Here is a 15692-nt window from a genome sequence, read left to right on the forward strand (position 1 = left end):
TGGTATTATGCACATGACTTAAATTACTTTTCCCAATGAAGAAAAAACATGGAAATGTATTCAAACCTTTTCTCTGTCTTCAATGAGCTGACATAAATTTGAATTCACAGTTTTAACTTTGGGTTTTTTTCCAGTCTGTTAATAAAATGCTACTACTGTGGATAGTTGAAAATATACTCACATACTTTTAACTGGGGTTTACCAGAGACATTATAGGGATTATTTTACATCGGAAAAAGCATGTAGCCTATTGAAAGGAAATTCTGTCAGCTGGAGAAGCCTTTGCAGCCAGTACTTGAACATTTGATCTGGTGGTTGGTGTCAAAGATTTAGTTTTACCAGAATGAAGCAGCTGCATGGTCTCTGGCCTCCTTTGTTCCCAGTGCCACTGCCTGATGTTATCAAACTGGTTTAATGGTCTGTTTTCACCTGTCCTCTCTTAGGAATCATCAGTTGTACCCACCCTTCTTTTGGGGTTGGGTACATAATATCAGCGTGCATGTTTTCACCCTGTGGCCTTGAGCGTCAGCTTCCATCTGTGTCAGGGATCCTATAGCTTTGTGAAAAGCATATGAGATATCTGCCTATCAACAAATGATGAACAGCTAATGCATGTGATGAAAAGCATCTCTGAGGTGGCAGTCAAGACTGAGATAATGAAGGGGTGTTGGCTTTAAGCATGATGTTGTATTTCCTTAGTTTGGTCTTGAACTTGACCTGTCCCAGGTAGTTACTGACTTCATATGGTGAGTGATCTTCCCTTCAATTCTGGTGCAAAACTGTGGTGTTCACCTACTGGTATTTTAATCGTACAGACTTACTGGGGAAACAATGAGAAGTGGAAGGACAGGAGACAAAATCATTGTGCTGAGAGGCTCCAAAACTGGTTTTTGCACTTGCTGTTCACAGTATGTGTTGGTAGTCATTGCATGTGATTACCTATCATGGTCACAGTATGTCACACAAAGTAAGGAAGTATTTCCCATTTTATACAGATGAGGAACTGCGAGGAAATGTAGATATCAAAGAGAGCCTATATTTGTACCAGGAGTTCAATGGGATTTAGGGAAAAAGAGCCTTTATTCAGTGCTCTCTAAAAAGACTGTCCTCCCTCCTTTTACTTGTGCTTCTCAGTTCTTTTTAACTGGGTGTTTAACCTGTTTCTCCTTTTCTGTGTCATTTGCCCTTCTACTATTTTCCAGAAATAAAAAGCTTTGCTACTAATGCTAGCCTATGAACCCCATCGGAGTGTATCTCTGCAGTGTAGACTGTTTGTCAAGTAGCTGACTCACTGGAAGAGTGAAGGGTACTTGCATGAGGTATTAAACCTAGTACTCAAGCAAGAAGAGTGGAAAAAGGTGGATTGCCGTTCAGGAGAATTTGTCCACTGGGCTCTTGTAAACTGTCATGAAACATATGTAGGGAATGCTTAATCCCATTTATTATGCAGAGATTAAAAGTGACTTTAGCTTGCATGTCAGAGAGATGATGGATGAAAACTTATTTATGCATTTGCTCAGTAAACTCTATTAAGATGCAAGTCTAGGTAGAATTTAGTATGCTAATTTCAGAACAGAGCAAATCCTTTACACAGGTGAATCTAACAAAATGTGTTTCCTTAGTAGACTCTACAGTGTTTCTTAATGAAAACAATGTTCAATATTTTAAACTACAGTCTGAGCATATGTGGAGAATTGATTATCTAAAAGGGACAAATGTTCGCACATGGTTTCCCTTCTGGACCCAGCAAAATTCCCCACTCACCTATTTTATTTCTCTGAGCTCTGTTAACTTGTTCAGCATTCATATTCTAATGAAAGTTACATTCAAGAAAGTTTTATGTACCCTTTAATACCAAAGTTTCCATCTGCACGTCCTTTCCGCACTGTTACCTTCTCTGCTTCTTTCTTGTGTGATAAGGTGCAATTTCTGGCTGCCCCTGGGAGCTGTTGTTTCTGTTACTGGTACAGAGGAAGTTAAATACCACCAGTGCCCCTCCAGCTACTTAGATACATGTTATAATTCTGAGTTACACAGCTATAGCTCTTGAGGGCCTTTCTCCTGCTTCTCTCTGAAATCCTTTGAGTAGCATTTTGTGATCCTCAGCACTCATCCCCAGCTATATTTAAATACTCATTGAATTATCATGAAGAGGGGAAGAGGCAGTACCCTCAAAGCAGAGGTCCATCCCGGCAGATGGCAGTCGCCCACGGCTAGCCAGTGGGATGGCTCCGAGCAGCCCTCATCTTACTTGGTGTGCTAGGAGGTTGGTTGTCAGAGCTGTTCAGTGCTAGGGAGGGGAACCTAAAGTCTTTGACACTTTTCCATTTTTCCATTTCATTTTAACCCACCAGTTTGCATCTATTTTAACTTCTCTAGCGATTCAGTGGGTGGCACAGACTTCTGCAAGTGAGGAGGCTTCAGCCAAGGCATACCATTTAGTTAAGGAACTGGAAAAGCCCACCTGATCATATCTCATATTTTATAGTAATTCTCAGTACTTGTTTAGATTGGAGAGAATTCTGCTAATGCATCCTTTTTATATAGTGCTAAGTTGATAAACAGAAGGTAAGTAACTAGACTGTACAGCAAGTCAGGCACAGACGTAAAACCTGAATCTTCATCTCCTTGCTGCTGCGCTGGTCCTGTTCCCACTGGAGCATGCTGCTTCCTTAGAAAGTGTGTCTTTTATTCCAGAAATAAGTATATGAAAATAAAATAAGAATAAATAAATAAATAAATAGCAATGAAAGAAAGACATAGAGCATGTGAGCAGCTGGAGTGCAGATACAAAGCTAGAGAGTGTAACTGTCACCACTGGTGCAGGGGTTGCTCTGAAGTGTGTCTGGATGTTAGCTTAGGGTTAACACAGTCAGTCTGTCCAGTAAGAATGTTTTCAAGACTACACATGTTGAGATATTCCTTTACTGTTTCTGCTAGAAGTCAGATTTGATTGGATTTTAGGAAATGGATTATTTTTTCAATACTTTTATTTTTTATATCAGACATGGTAGCTTCTGCTGTCCTATACATCTTCTAGGTACAGATGGTGCAAAAGTCATCAATTTCATATGTTCAGAGAGATAATGTATTAAGGAAACTGTGGCATGTATATGAGAAATACTGTATACCCATAGGAAATACAGCCTTGTATTTCTACATAGCCTATTTACATTAAGTTATTGACACCCAGAATTTCCATACTTCTGTACCTATCCAGCAACCTGCTATAAAGTTTCTGTGGTCAGTCATTCCCTGCTTTGCACCTTATTTATGCATTGCACAGTTGAAGTCAAATCAGACCTGGCACTTTGTTTATGCTGCACTTATTTTGCACAGATATGACTGATTGACAGGACTGCAATGCAGAAAGGAATAAGACCCTTTTTTTTAGCATGTATGTGCTCTTCTGGATTTTTTTACGTAATATAAAAAAGCATATTCAAGTCTAAAAGTACAGAAATTACTAGGTAAAAAAAATTGTATTTTAAAAAATAATGGTGATGTCACTTGAAACTGAACATGCACAACCTAGAGAGATTTGCTGATGAAGTGTTGTTGGGGCAGATGATTTCTGAATGGATGGATAATATAACAGAAATGTAAGACTACTCTGAGCTGAATGTTCGTGAACTGTTTTCTTTGAAAGTGTGGCACAAGTGTGAACAAAAGGGAAAAATGATTTGACTGAAAATATAGCAGCCAAAAAACCCAGGCTGTTTTGTCACTTTACTTCCAAGACTACAGTAGTTCACTCTCTAATGGTTTTTCATCCACATTAATCTGGATTAACTTGTAAAACAGTTACAGATGAATTTAGTAGAAACGTATTTTTTTGTTGTTTCAATGAGAGTATTCTCTCCTGTGAAACACTGTAGGACTGAGTCATGGAGAGATCATGACATGTATGAATACTCTTTTGTATGAGGACCAAATTTCTTGCCAAATTATGATGCTGAAATGTAAAGACTAAATCACAGTATTTTCCTGATAAATGTTGAACTGTAGATTTTTCCTACCGAACACTTGATACTGGGAAGATAATGAAAACTGTGCTGCAAGCTAACTCACTTTTTTGTACTCTTCCACCGCTAGTGGTAGTTGTAATTTGGATACTGAAAAAAAAAAGGATGAATTCCTAGTTGCAATAAGAGAAAGTTGTCTTTTTATCAATTCATTCCTGATCCTACTGAGAACAGAGAAGAAAGCTGCACTGGTTTTACCAGGAAACCTTGAGTGAAGCAGGGACGAGCTAAGACTAAAGAGCTGGAAAGTCCCTCTCTTCTGTCTAGTCAGGGTCTAAGGAGACCATAGGTCAGAGAACTGGAGGAAGTACCAACTCAGAGTGGAGCTCAGTCAGAAATCTGGCCAGAGTCAGAAACTGAGGGAGCCCACATAGAGAGATAGGCATCTTGCATAATATATGTGCGTACTATATTATATGGCCATATGGGTCAAAAATGCCAGGGTGTGGAACACACCTTTTCCCAGGTGCTTCTCAAGACAAGTGGCAGCGCAAACTGTTGGACACAGAGAAAAATGAATGTATGCGCTGCTGAGCTGCAGGTGTGCTGCAGTTTCAAAGTGTCAGACTTGTTTTCAGGATGTTTCTGCATCATTTAATCAGCAGGGCTTACCCAGCGTAAGCAAAACTGCACATCTGAAAGTGAACTGGATCTCAGCATTTGCAGTCTAGCACCTTATGGATACAACAAAGCAAGGTGTAGGGCTACAGCAGGATGCCGGAAAAAGAAGCAAGACATGTGAGCTCTGCCTGTTTGGTAGCACCACCAGTGCAGAGCTAGTTCATTCAGTAGGTGTCTCAGCTATGCTACATGCAAGACTTATGGATGTCAAAAAAAATTAAAAATAAAATAGTCCACAAATGAAGTGCTAAAGAGAGTCAGGTCACAGAGCGATTGGAAGCCATCGGTTATCTGTGGGGTGCTGGAGCTGTTGACAGCAGTACAGAGAAAGTATTTTTTCATTTAACTTCCAACTTTATCAACTGGTTTGGTCAAGTGACTGCTTCAAAATGGATAAACCAACTGGGAGTTGAAAAAGTGTGAAATACTGTGTTCTTCCTTCTAGGGGTAAACACACAACATCACTGAAAAGGGTTCTGTTGGTTTTAAAGTCTGAAAGAGACAGTAAGCATTGAATTACAGGCTGATCACCTCGGTCAAGTTCAAATATAGAACCTGGGTTGTAAAAGTGATGGCAGTCTATTTTTTCTGTAGTATCATGGAAATCGATCACTTTTCATGCATAGAGAGTTGATAGACAAGTCTCAGACATCACTGAACATAACCTTATTGATTTTCTTGATAATCAAAAGAGAAAAAAATCACAGGGGAAAATGAGAGACAAGATGAACTACAGACCTCTGACTGGCTGATCTCTCAGTTTTACCCGTACTTAAAACTTGTCTGTACATGAAGAAAACCCATCTATCTGTCCTTGTCCTTTGGTGCTTTTACAATGTTGATTCTCTGAATGTGTCCTCAAGCAAAAAGAGAATAATTAATAATAATGGGGAGCAAGAGTTGAAAACCAAAATTTTTGTGAGTCTAAACTTCAGAAATTATTTGGATTTTGTCAGTAATTTAGGCAGTCATCTTCAGCCTCCCTTACATGAATTGGCATTTTTAGGACGAAACTTAATTGCTCAGGAATTCCTTGCTATTTTTCTCCCAAATTTAGTTTTATTTATCCAGAAAATCTGAAAGGAACATCTGAATGAATTCTTCTGCTTTTACCAGTTCTTCTGGGTTAGTGTGGTACTGTAATTGTGGACAAATGATGTAATTCTCCTGGACATCCAGCCCTGCCGTTAACGCATTCAGCTAAGCAAAGGCTTCCGGGATAGAAGAGGCCTTTTTAGTAAGTCAAAAGCTATTCTGGCATCACAGAGATGTTTATTGTCATTTTCTGTGGATTTTGAATTATGTCAGTCTATTCTCTGTGGTTATCATATCTAATAAGGGAAGTAATAATTCACTGTAAATAACTGTGCATTTCCAGACCATTCCAGGTGAAATAAACATCAAAAAAAATTAAATAATATTAGGGTTTAAAGTGAGTTTTTTCAGCTGCCTCCTCCATCTTGACATTGCTTTTACATGGGAAGTGATGGGACTGGAAACTTATGTGTAATAAGAAAGTGTTAAAGGGAGGAGAGGGTGGAGGAAGGAAAACTTCCTTGAGCTGTTGCTTCAGCCTGGGGGTACGAAGCACTGCATCCACTAACATCAGCCACCTAAATTGAGTGTTATCTGCCTGCAAATGCTGGAAACAGGTGGAAAATTTCATTCTCGGCTACAGGAATTTCAGTCAGATGCAATTCCGTTGATTCCTGTGGAAATCTCCGAGTGGTTCAAGAGAAAAGGAGATCACAGCAATATTCTTTGCAATGAAAGAAGTCTGTGAATTGAGATGTTTCTGGGGCATGTTTTGTGTGCTGGGGTTCCTGGACCATGGGGACTGTCAGGCTGATGGTTCGTGTGCTGTGGAAAGAAGGGTGGGAAAAATGCTAAAGCCTAATGGTAAATCAGTAAACTGAATGGATGGTACATTCCATTGGAAAAGGGTGAATGTTGCATCCTGTAGGCAGTCCAATACAAATAGTTTATCACAAATGCAAACACAAACTTTGAGTTCTTATGATACCCCAAACTGGCAATAAGGTTCAGGTTACTGGAAACTGGGGCCTCTACAGGCTCTTCTGGAGATGCCTGGGGCAGCAGGACATGAAAGACAGCAGCTGTTTTCAGTTTGGAAAAGCAGGATTTGCTCCAGGGGTTGGCTCAAAGCATGTGATGAAGAACATTGTGTCCATTGAAGGAACTGGAAACCTTAAAACTCATGATCAGTAGTGGAAATCAGTGTGCTAGCTCCCTCAGAACTACAGGTGAAACGTGAACTTTCGGATGTTGTTTGTATCATGGTGCATTCTGAACATTCCCTTAAGAGATCTTCCTGCTTCAGCCACAATATGGAGGGCTGTTCTGAGACCGTCCTGGAGGTTTCTATGCAGATAACTTGGGTTTTCATCATAGGTTTAAATAAAACAATGTCGAAAGTGATGGAGATCTCTCAGATTAAGTGCTCTCTGTTGTGACTTAACGTAGTCTTTAGCCACTACAGAAAAGACTGATGACTGAGAATCTCCTCCTGAGAGAGTAAGTTTAGACTCTAAGACGTAACTAAAGACTTTTCTGGGAGAACTTGGGAAGATATACTTCAAAGTGCAATACATTTATCACTATATTTAAATTTTATGTAATTTGGGTTCTTTATGGTTATACTTCAGTTCTAATATTGCCAGCTCAGTTTTGTGCGCTTTGTTCAGTGCTTGCCTGTTTGTATGTTCTGTAATTGGAAAGCAGGATGAACAATGGGGAAATAACTGTTACATTGCTGCTTTTACTGGCTTTATATTCAATGAGAAGTTAGCCATAAGGGACTCCCCCAAATCCCATTCCTCCCTGAAAAAAAAATGTTCCTTAGGGGTTGGTGGAGGAGAGATGCAGACCATCCATACTTCTCACTTAAATTTTGAAAGCAGGGCTGAAATATTTCTTACAGTGGCTGCTGGAGTGATGAAAAGAGAATGAAGACCTGGGAAGGGCTGAGTTTTCCATGTAGATGCCGAGCAATGCTGAGAGTGGGACAGTGGCGTGGCTGTTGCTGCCAGGGTGGGTGGCACTGAGACATGGTGTGGGTGGGAAAGGAAGGAGAGGTAGACAGTGCGGAGCAGGAGAGGGGCTCTGTCTGCTGTTTACATTTCATGATGAAAATGCTTAGTTTGTTCCTATTTTACATTCTGTGTGAAAACAAGTAAACAGATTCAGGAACGCTTTTCTCATACACTTAAGAAATAGATTTTAGAATCTTTTTATGATGAAAAAGTTTGTCTGAGTGGAGAAACACAGAGCTCTGGGTGTGAAGCAGACCAAGAAGGAGGTCAAACTGTGGCTGCACCGGAACGAGGCAGAGGCAGAGGCTTTGCCAGCGACTGCAGAGGGCTCTTCTGTTGCTGCTGTCAAGAGGAGAAAATGCATTAGGAGGAGCACGTGCAAGGAACAATGATATAGAAATACGGGAAGGCAGCAGTGAGAGATGGACATACCAGTCCTGGGGGGAACTGATGGCTTGGTATAAGCTTGAATAGACACAGATGCTGGAAGGGACAACCAAGGAGAGCCACGTATCTCCAGGTACAGAGCTGCACGTTACAGTTCTGGATAAAAGAAAGAGAATGAATATGTTTAACAGGAAATACAGGAGAAAATGTGAGGACCCAAGTGAGGCAGTGTGGTATATAGGTATGGGGCAGGAAGGGGGCTCTAGGGGAGAATGACTTGGCCGTGAAGATTCTGCATTGGCTCTATGGAGCAGAGAGTGATGGAAAGGATGAAAAGGTTTGTGATGGAGAAAGAAACCAAGCAAGCAGTTGTAGACCATATAGTTTCATTTGGAGGTACAGGGAAAAAGAGGTTAGTGTTGGTCTACAGAGAAATAGATAAAGGACAGTGTAAAGAAGGAGGCCAGTTCATGCAAAGGATGGAGAGGAGGGAGAAACGGTTGGAAGGAGTGCTTAAGGAAGAGAGGAGAAGTGGGAAGTAAGGACCTGATGTCCTATCTGAGGTGCCTCATGCTGGTGGAGAAATAAAACCCAACAACAAAGGGACCATCTGTGGGACTGCCAAAGTGGCCTTGGTGGGAGGTACAGAAAGAGGGAAACTGCAATTAAGTTTGTAAGAACATGTACAAGGGAGGAAAAAGGATGAATTCCTATGGGGGCAAGGACAAAAGTGTACAGACAATACGGCTGCACTGAATAAGTGAAAACTACTCACAGGATGAACTTCTACATCAGTTAACTGCCTGATGGCACATTTTTTGTGGCTCTGTAATAAACGTCTGCTCTGTTCCTCTGTGTTCCTGTGATTTCTATTGAGGAACCACAATGCACATGAAAGATCTTTTATAAGTGACCAATTTGAGGACAAATAGAAACTAGTTTCCTAGTAGAAGTGCACTTGAACTGCAAGTTGAACAAAATGCTCTGGAAACTATAATACAGTCTCTGGAGACAGGGGCAGGCTAATGGAGATGGAGCATTGCTGAGCAGCCTCTGCAGTGTGGGAAAGGGCATGCAGGCACGTGCACGTGGCTCTCCCCAGCCATCCAGCTTCATTCATGCCTCACACTTCTTAGTTTCTACAGGCGTAATTATTTTTAAATATATTTTTAAGCTAATGGAAAGGTTTTAAAAAATCTGTTGGGATTTGCAGACTTTAAAGAGAGGTTTCAAAGAAAGTAATTGGCTTTGCCTTCATTCAGACACTGAAGCTCAATTTTCAGTGCAGGAGACCATTAAAAACAGCAAAGAAAAATGGCCTAAGTGCATATAGTTGTAATACATGCTGCATTTGTAGCATCCCCAACAGGATACAAAAACAATATAGCTCAGGCACTTTGCTAGCATGAAAGAGCATCATTCCTTTGGTATTAGTTTATAGCACATGGAGTCATCTCTCACTTGCAGGAAAAGTCACTGAAATAATTTATGTCTCTATTAAACAGCTTCACTGCTGATCCATTGCAGCCTCAGCACATTAACTATATTTACCATCTAAGATACAGAAAGGAATCTGTCCTATCTGACGAGGAAGCAATAAAGTTTTAGTGAAATGGACGTAAATCAAAGTTTAAGTTTGCCTAGTAAAAATACATAAAGCTATGTTTCATATCATGTTTTATGCATAGCAGTATTCTGCATGTATGAATAAAACCTGAATATGTTCATAAATACTATTTCCATATTGTTGATTGTTTTGGTCTGTAAATTAAATACTGTGTACATTCAATGACCATGTAAAGAAAAATTCAGTTTTTAGCCCAGAATGTCTCCTTTGCTTTTGCCAAAAGAAGAGCATTGAATGGTAGAAGGGGGAGAGGAAATGGCGTAAAAATGTAAAGAATTTGCTTCCGGGATTCTTCTTGGTTTCAAGTGCATGGTTTGCTGCATATACCTGGATTTCTACTTTTCTTTTTGGAGCTTGTGGTTTTGCATCAAGCTGTCACTTTATTAAAGTCTTGCAGAGTGTCTGTATATGTGACAGACTGGCCACAGGATGGGGTTTATTGCTGTAAGTCCTTCCCTGGAAGATGATTTGGGTACCAATAACCTTTGTACGTGTAAGGTAATGATACTTTACATGGTAACAGGGAAACATACTCCATGGTTCTTCTGTCCTTGCTTGGTTCTCTTGAGATTCTCATCACTGATTGCCTTTACTCAAACATTAACGGAAACACTGTCTTAGAAGCTGGTGGATGGTTGTTGCTGTTATGAGACAGGACAGATATTTGAATGCGGCTCCTTTCTGTAATGACAAAGATCAGCAGGGTTTTGGAGGGAGTGGGCTTGGTTGCCGGGTGTGCTCCAGTGTGGAGTGACGGTATCTTAAAGATGGATTGCAAAGCTGTTGAGAGTGGAGTGCTGAGTGAGTCCACAGAGCTTGAAGGAAGTGCCATAGGGAAGGCAGCAATAAGAGATGTCTAAGGTCAACAAAATTCTCTTTCTTCTCTAAGCAATTCTTTTGTACTGTATTTGCCAATTTGGACCACATGATCTGATGACTTCTGGCCCCCTCAGGCGTTAGTTGGGGCATTGTCATCACTGTTTTAAATGTGGTGTGCAGGATGTTCTTCCTCTCCATGGACAGAGAAGAAAGGGTCTGCCAGTTTCTAGTTACTACAGAGAAAATCCTGTTGCAATCAAAGGGCTTTGTGTGACCTCTGAAGAAGGAAGACATTTTGTTTATGTGCTGGCCTTCACATATCAACGTTAGAAACTGGGAGGGGCAGGGAGGAATAGGAAGTTTAGATCTGTACATATGTGATATTTTGGTAACATCCGAGTATGGCTCATCTGTTTTACAACTTGTCTAATTTTTCCAAGACCACTAACTGATGTAATAAAAATCATTTGCAAATCTCACTTTGCCTTTGAAGTTGTGAAGGTAACTTGCCAAGACTGTTTTTTTCCAGGAGAATTCAAGTTATATCATTGGCATTCAGGACCTACCAGTCTCTGACTACCTCCTGAGACAACTCCATGCCCTCATAGGCTCACGCTGCAGCATGCCTGCCAGGTTTCCAGTGTGACTCTGGACTGTGTGCTGCATGGGCTATGATACCAAGTAAGCTGGCTTCATCTGGCAGGCAGAGCATCTCTCTGTGGACTTAATGGTCTTATATGGCTCACAAAATGAGGTCAGATGATAATTAGAGCATGCTGTTACATTTTTCCTTCTCCTTCTTATCATCATTATTATTACCATCATTATTATTACCATCATGCTTATTATTAAAAGAACCCTAGCTTATGCATCTCTCCAGCAGAAATAACCCTCAAGGTCTGTTGTACTTAGGCATGAGTAGATGTTTACAAACAAAAAGCTTGTTCGCTTCTGTTAGTTTAAAACAGACTTTTATGGTTACTTTAATGTATCCTTTTATTTTATATCTTGAAGGCTTAAAAAATTTCCCTGAGACATATCAGTAAAACAGGAGCTATGGTGAAGGAGTCACCTATCAGCTATCCAAGCAAAAGGATGTTTCAAAATACATTAGTTTCTGTAGCATCTTTCATATGGACAAAGTAACCATGCCCGGCAGGCTATCTCAATGTGTCCAATTGCCTATTTTAACAAACGTATCTTTAGGCTTCCAGAAGTAAAGTAAGGTCATTGCTTGGATGAGTAATCTGACACTTGGAAAGAGATGCAGTGTGATAGGTCTACTGCTCTCCAAACAGTGTGCAGAAAAAATAATAGTAAAACTAAAAGATAACATATAAGCAATAAAAAATAGCAAGTATCTCTTCCTCGGCACATCAATCCTGGCATCATCAGCCCAGCCACGAGTTAGATGGTGAGGGGAAAACAGAGACAAAATGTGTCTCATTCTAGCACTGAAGATTACATACCATCAAAAAGATAAAATTACCTGAGACCCTTCCAGATCACCTAAAAGTTGAGGTTGTGTATATGCAGCACATTGAAAAGCTAGCCCAATTTATCATCTTTGTAAGAAAGCAAATACTTGGTAGGTTTTGTATTTTAAACAGCACTCAAGGTGCATGAAAATAAGTAAATAAGGTAACCTTAAAGTCTAAGCCCAGGAATGAAAATCTGAGCAGACTTCAGCCTTCATCATCAGCTTAGCTCTCTGGGTGTGACAGGCAATTTTCCTTTTTAATTTTCTCCAGCAGTAAGGAAGCTAATGGTACATCTTAAAAGATATGACCTTATCCTTGTAAGCTACCTGAAGCTCGGCAGAAAATAGGATGGCCTTACTTTCTATGAAAGGCCAGCTTGAAAGGAAAAATTCCCTTCTTTCTTGCATCAATGGACTGAGGAATGGGAGAGCAGATTTGATTCTTGTGCACAATTTTCTGCTCCAGATTTGATCCCTGTAATGGTTTTTAGTGGTAGCATTTTATACATTTTTAAATTATGGATGCTCCATATAGATAGATATGACTCTTTGTGCCTAGAAGTATGATGTAGGGCCAAATTTCTCAATAACATACCTAGGTACAGACTTTTCTTTCTTCTCACAGTCCTCTTAAAGTCAACATGGATTTTCTGGGCTTTAACATGGCAAGGGTTTGGATGAAATAAAAAGTATAAATTCCAACCAGAGCTATTTCAGTGAGGAATCTGACAAAATATTATTGGTATTGTGAATCTGTCATAACTGTGGTGAGAGAAAACAGTGAATTCTTCTGTAGGGTTGCTGATCCAAATAGACCTGCACTTAATTGGGAAACAATACATACAAATATATCAATTTTATACACACACATACACACCCCTCCCTATCATGTTACTTACATGTTACATGGTGTTTTTTTAGGAGAACCAGACCTTTCACCACTAATCTTTGGCAGTAGTTACTCCATTAATTTACTGTTTCATCTGTTGTCAGAAAAAAAAATATTGAAACATCGTTAAATTCCTCTTTTAAGATGCCATACAGAAAGTCTATCAGAGCCCAAGTCACAGGGCTGTGGTTACAGGATGAGTCTCTTTTCCTTTCACTGTTCAGCTTTGTTGTTGTAGTGTTTTTAATCTGCTGTATATTTTCGTTATAAATGCAATGTTGCATCCTCTCACAATTCATGGCATTTAATAAACTCTGAGACCCTGGTCTGTTCAAAGAGTGCAATCTGGTAATTTACAAATATTTTTAGTCTCAGGGCCAAATTCTGTGATGCTGTGCAAATCTAACCATAGATGGCAAGTGGGATAAGGGAGAGCAGGAGGCAGAGCCCTGCCATTCTGCCACAAACCAGACTCCAGGTCCCTGATGGGAAGCAGACATGGTTTAAACCGTCTGCCAAATGACTCTTCCAAATTCCCATAACTCTGTGGATCAGCAGAAAACTAAACCTGAGCATCACAAATGCCAAAATAATGATCTAATCACTGGACCATGTGTCCTCTATTTAACTTGGCTTTAGAATTTGCACTCTGCTGACGTGAATAGGATAGTTCACACATCCAACTACTGTTATTACAGGTGTCTAAAGACTTGAGCACACATTGCTGCGTCGGTTTAAACTCATTTCACATTTCAAAGGTTTTTCTTTGTGATCAAAGGGGCCAGAAACTTCTTTATAAATGAAAGCAGAGATTTGGGAACAAAATATATAGCCACCATAGAAAAGAAAAGGCTAGGAGGGAGGAGGGGGACAGGCAATCAACCCAAAGCAATCTCTTTTTTTGGTCTGACTTTGCAAGTCTAAGACTTTGCCGGAAAGAGGAATATCTTCCCATTCTCTAGATGTGTTTAATCGGGAAGATTTTGAAATGCAACTGCAGCTGAAATATAACTGAGAGCACTTGTAATGGCCCTAAAGACTGGTTTTTTTTTTTTTTTTTCAGAAGAGAACCCTGCCTCAAACAAGCCATATTATAATTTCCTTGTACTATTATGTCATCATTATTTGCAGCTACAGAACCAAAGACCAACATTTCATATTCTGGCAAAATTACTCTGTGTGTTTACATGAACTAGACCTGTTACACACAGCTTAGTCATTGTTAAATTTGATTATAATAATTCCATCATAACATCATAACCAAATACAGTTTTTGCAGGAATTTAATAGAAATGAAGCTTCACTGAAAAGGTGTTCCAACTGAACATAAAACTGGTATGGCTAGTTTGAACTGATGGAACAAATGCTGAGGACATGGACAAAGTCATGTCCTTGCTGTGTTGCGCAGGTTTGGAGTGACCCTCAGTGTTGTTTATGCACTTTATCCAATTATTCTCTACTGCAAAAGGCAGAGTGGATGCACAAAGCAGGGCCCTGAGTATTCATGGAACAGTGACACAATTTCGGGAGCAGGGATCCTGCACGGCCACATCTGGGAACTGTAGGCCTGCCTGTGCCACACCAGGGACCATCCCCTGCACTCCTTGGGAGTACCATCCAAACAGGGCAAAAGCTGGCAGTGGCCACCTTCTCTGCCTAGGAGAAGCTGGCCTTCATGTCTATGATACTGCATGTCAGGAGGAACTGGCCTCAGATTCTCCTAGATAAGATTAGTCTTGAGCAGTAGATGGCTACCCATCCTCACACGAGGCATTTAGGGCAAGTTTGGAGCCTCCTTGTCTGTGCTGTCAGGAGAAGAGCTTCTCCTTTGTTATCCCTTTTCTTGCACACTTGATACACTTAAAACTTCTGAAATGTACTGCATTTCCTTCATCCAAGGGCGAAATCTACCCAGTTTGACTGGACTGGCTTTACGTGTGTGATTCTTTCCAGTTTGTGTGCTGTTGACCTCCTGACCGGTTATCACTGTTACTCTGAAGCTAAGGTGGCCCTCTGGTAAACTATGTCTCACAGCTTAGTATTTCAAGTGTTCTTGCAGATCCTGGCAACTGTTTTTCATGACTAGTATCAAGATGATCTGTAAAGATACCAGGCACAGAGAAGAAGATTCAGATGCTGGGCAAGATGGCAGGGTGTTTGTTTATTTGCTTAAATTGTTGCAATGGATGTTCTGGGTCATTAGTTGCAATTCAGCAAGATTTAAGATAAGGTCACTTAGCCCAGCTGGAGAGAGCAGCTCAAGCTGTTTGTGTCCACATGTGGCTGGTACAGATGCAGATGTTCTTTTGGACAACTTAAACTAATGTTTGTTCTGTCCCCTTTGAAGCTTTATAGCTTTAAGTGCCTGAAGTGAGTGAGCATTCTGGTGTAGATCTTTGAAATTTATGGCATCTGAGGGTCATGATTTGAAACATGACTCTGTATTAGCTTCAGAAACACAACTAAGAGATCTGGAGATATTATTTTATCAGGAAAATGATAATTGACTGGACCTATCAACACTCCTTTGCTGTCTGACACTGACTATTTACTGATCATATAGCATGTTAACGCTAATTTCTGACTTGAGTGATGTATTGATAGGGATGTCCCAGTGGCTTTGAAGTCTAGAAGAGTGTTGATTTATGGAGGCTATGCTGTTTGCCTTCAGAAAGGGAGGAACTACATTGCAACAACAGGAGCTCTCAGAAGGCAGGGTCAGTGGTTGTCACTCATTCCCCGGAGTCCCATTATTTGTGCCTTCATCCAACATCTTAGGCCAAATGTTTTC

This window comes from Athene cunicularia (assembly GCF_003259725.1).
Source record: "Athene cunicularia isolate RWA chromosome 7 unlocalized genomic scaffold, athCun1 chr7_part1, whole genome shotgun sequence".
Classification (NCBI taxonomy): Eukaryota; Metazoa; Chordata; class Aves; order Strigiformes; family Strigidae; genus Athene; species Athene cunicularia.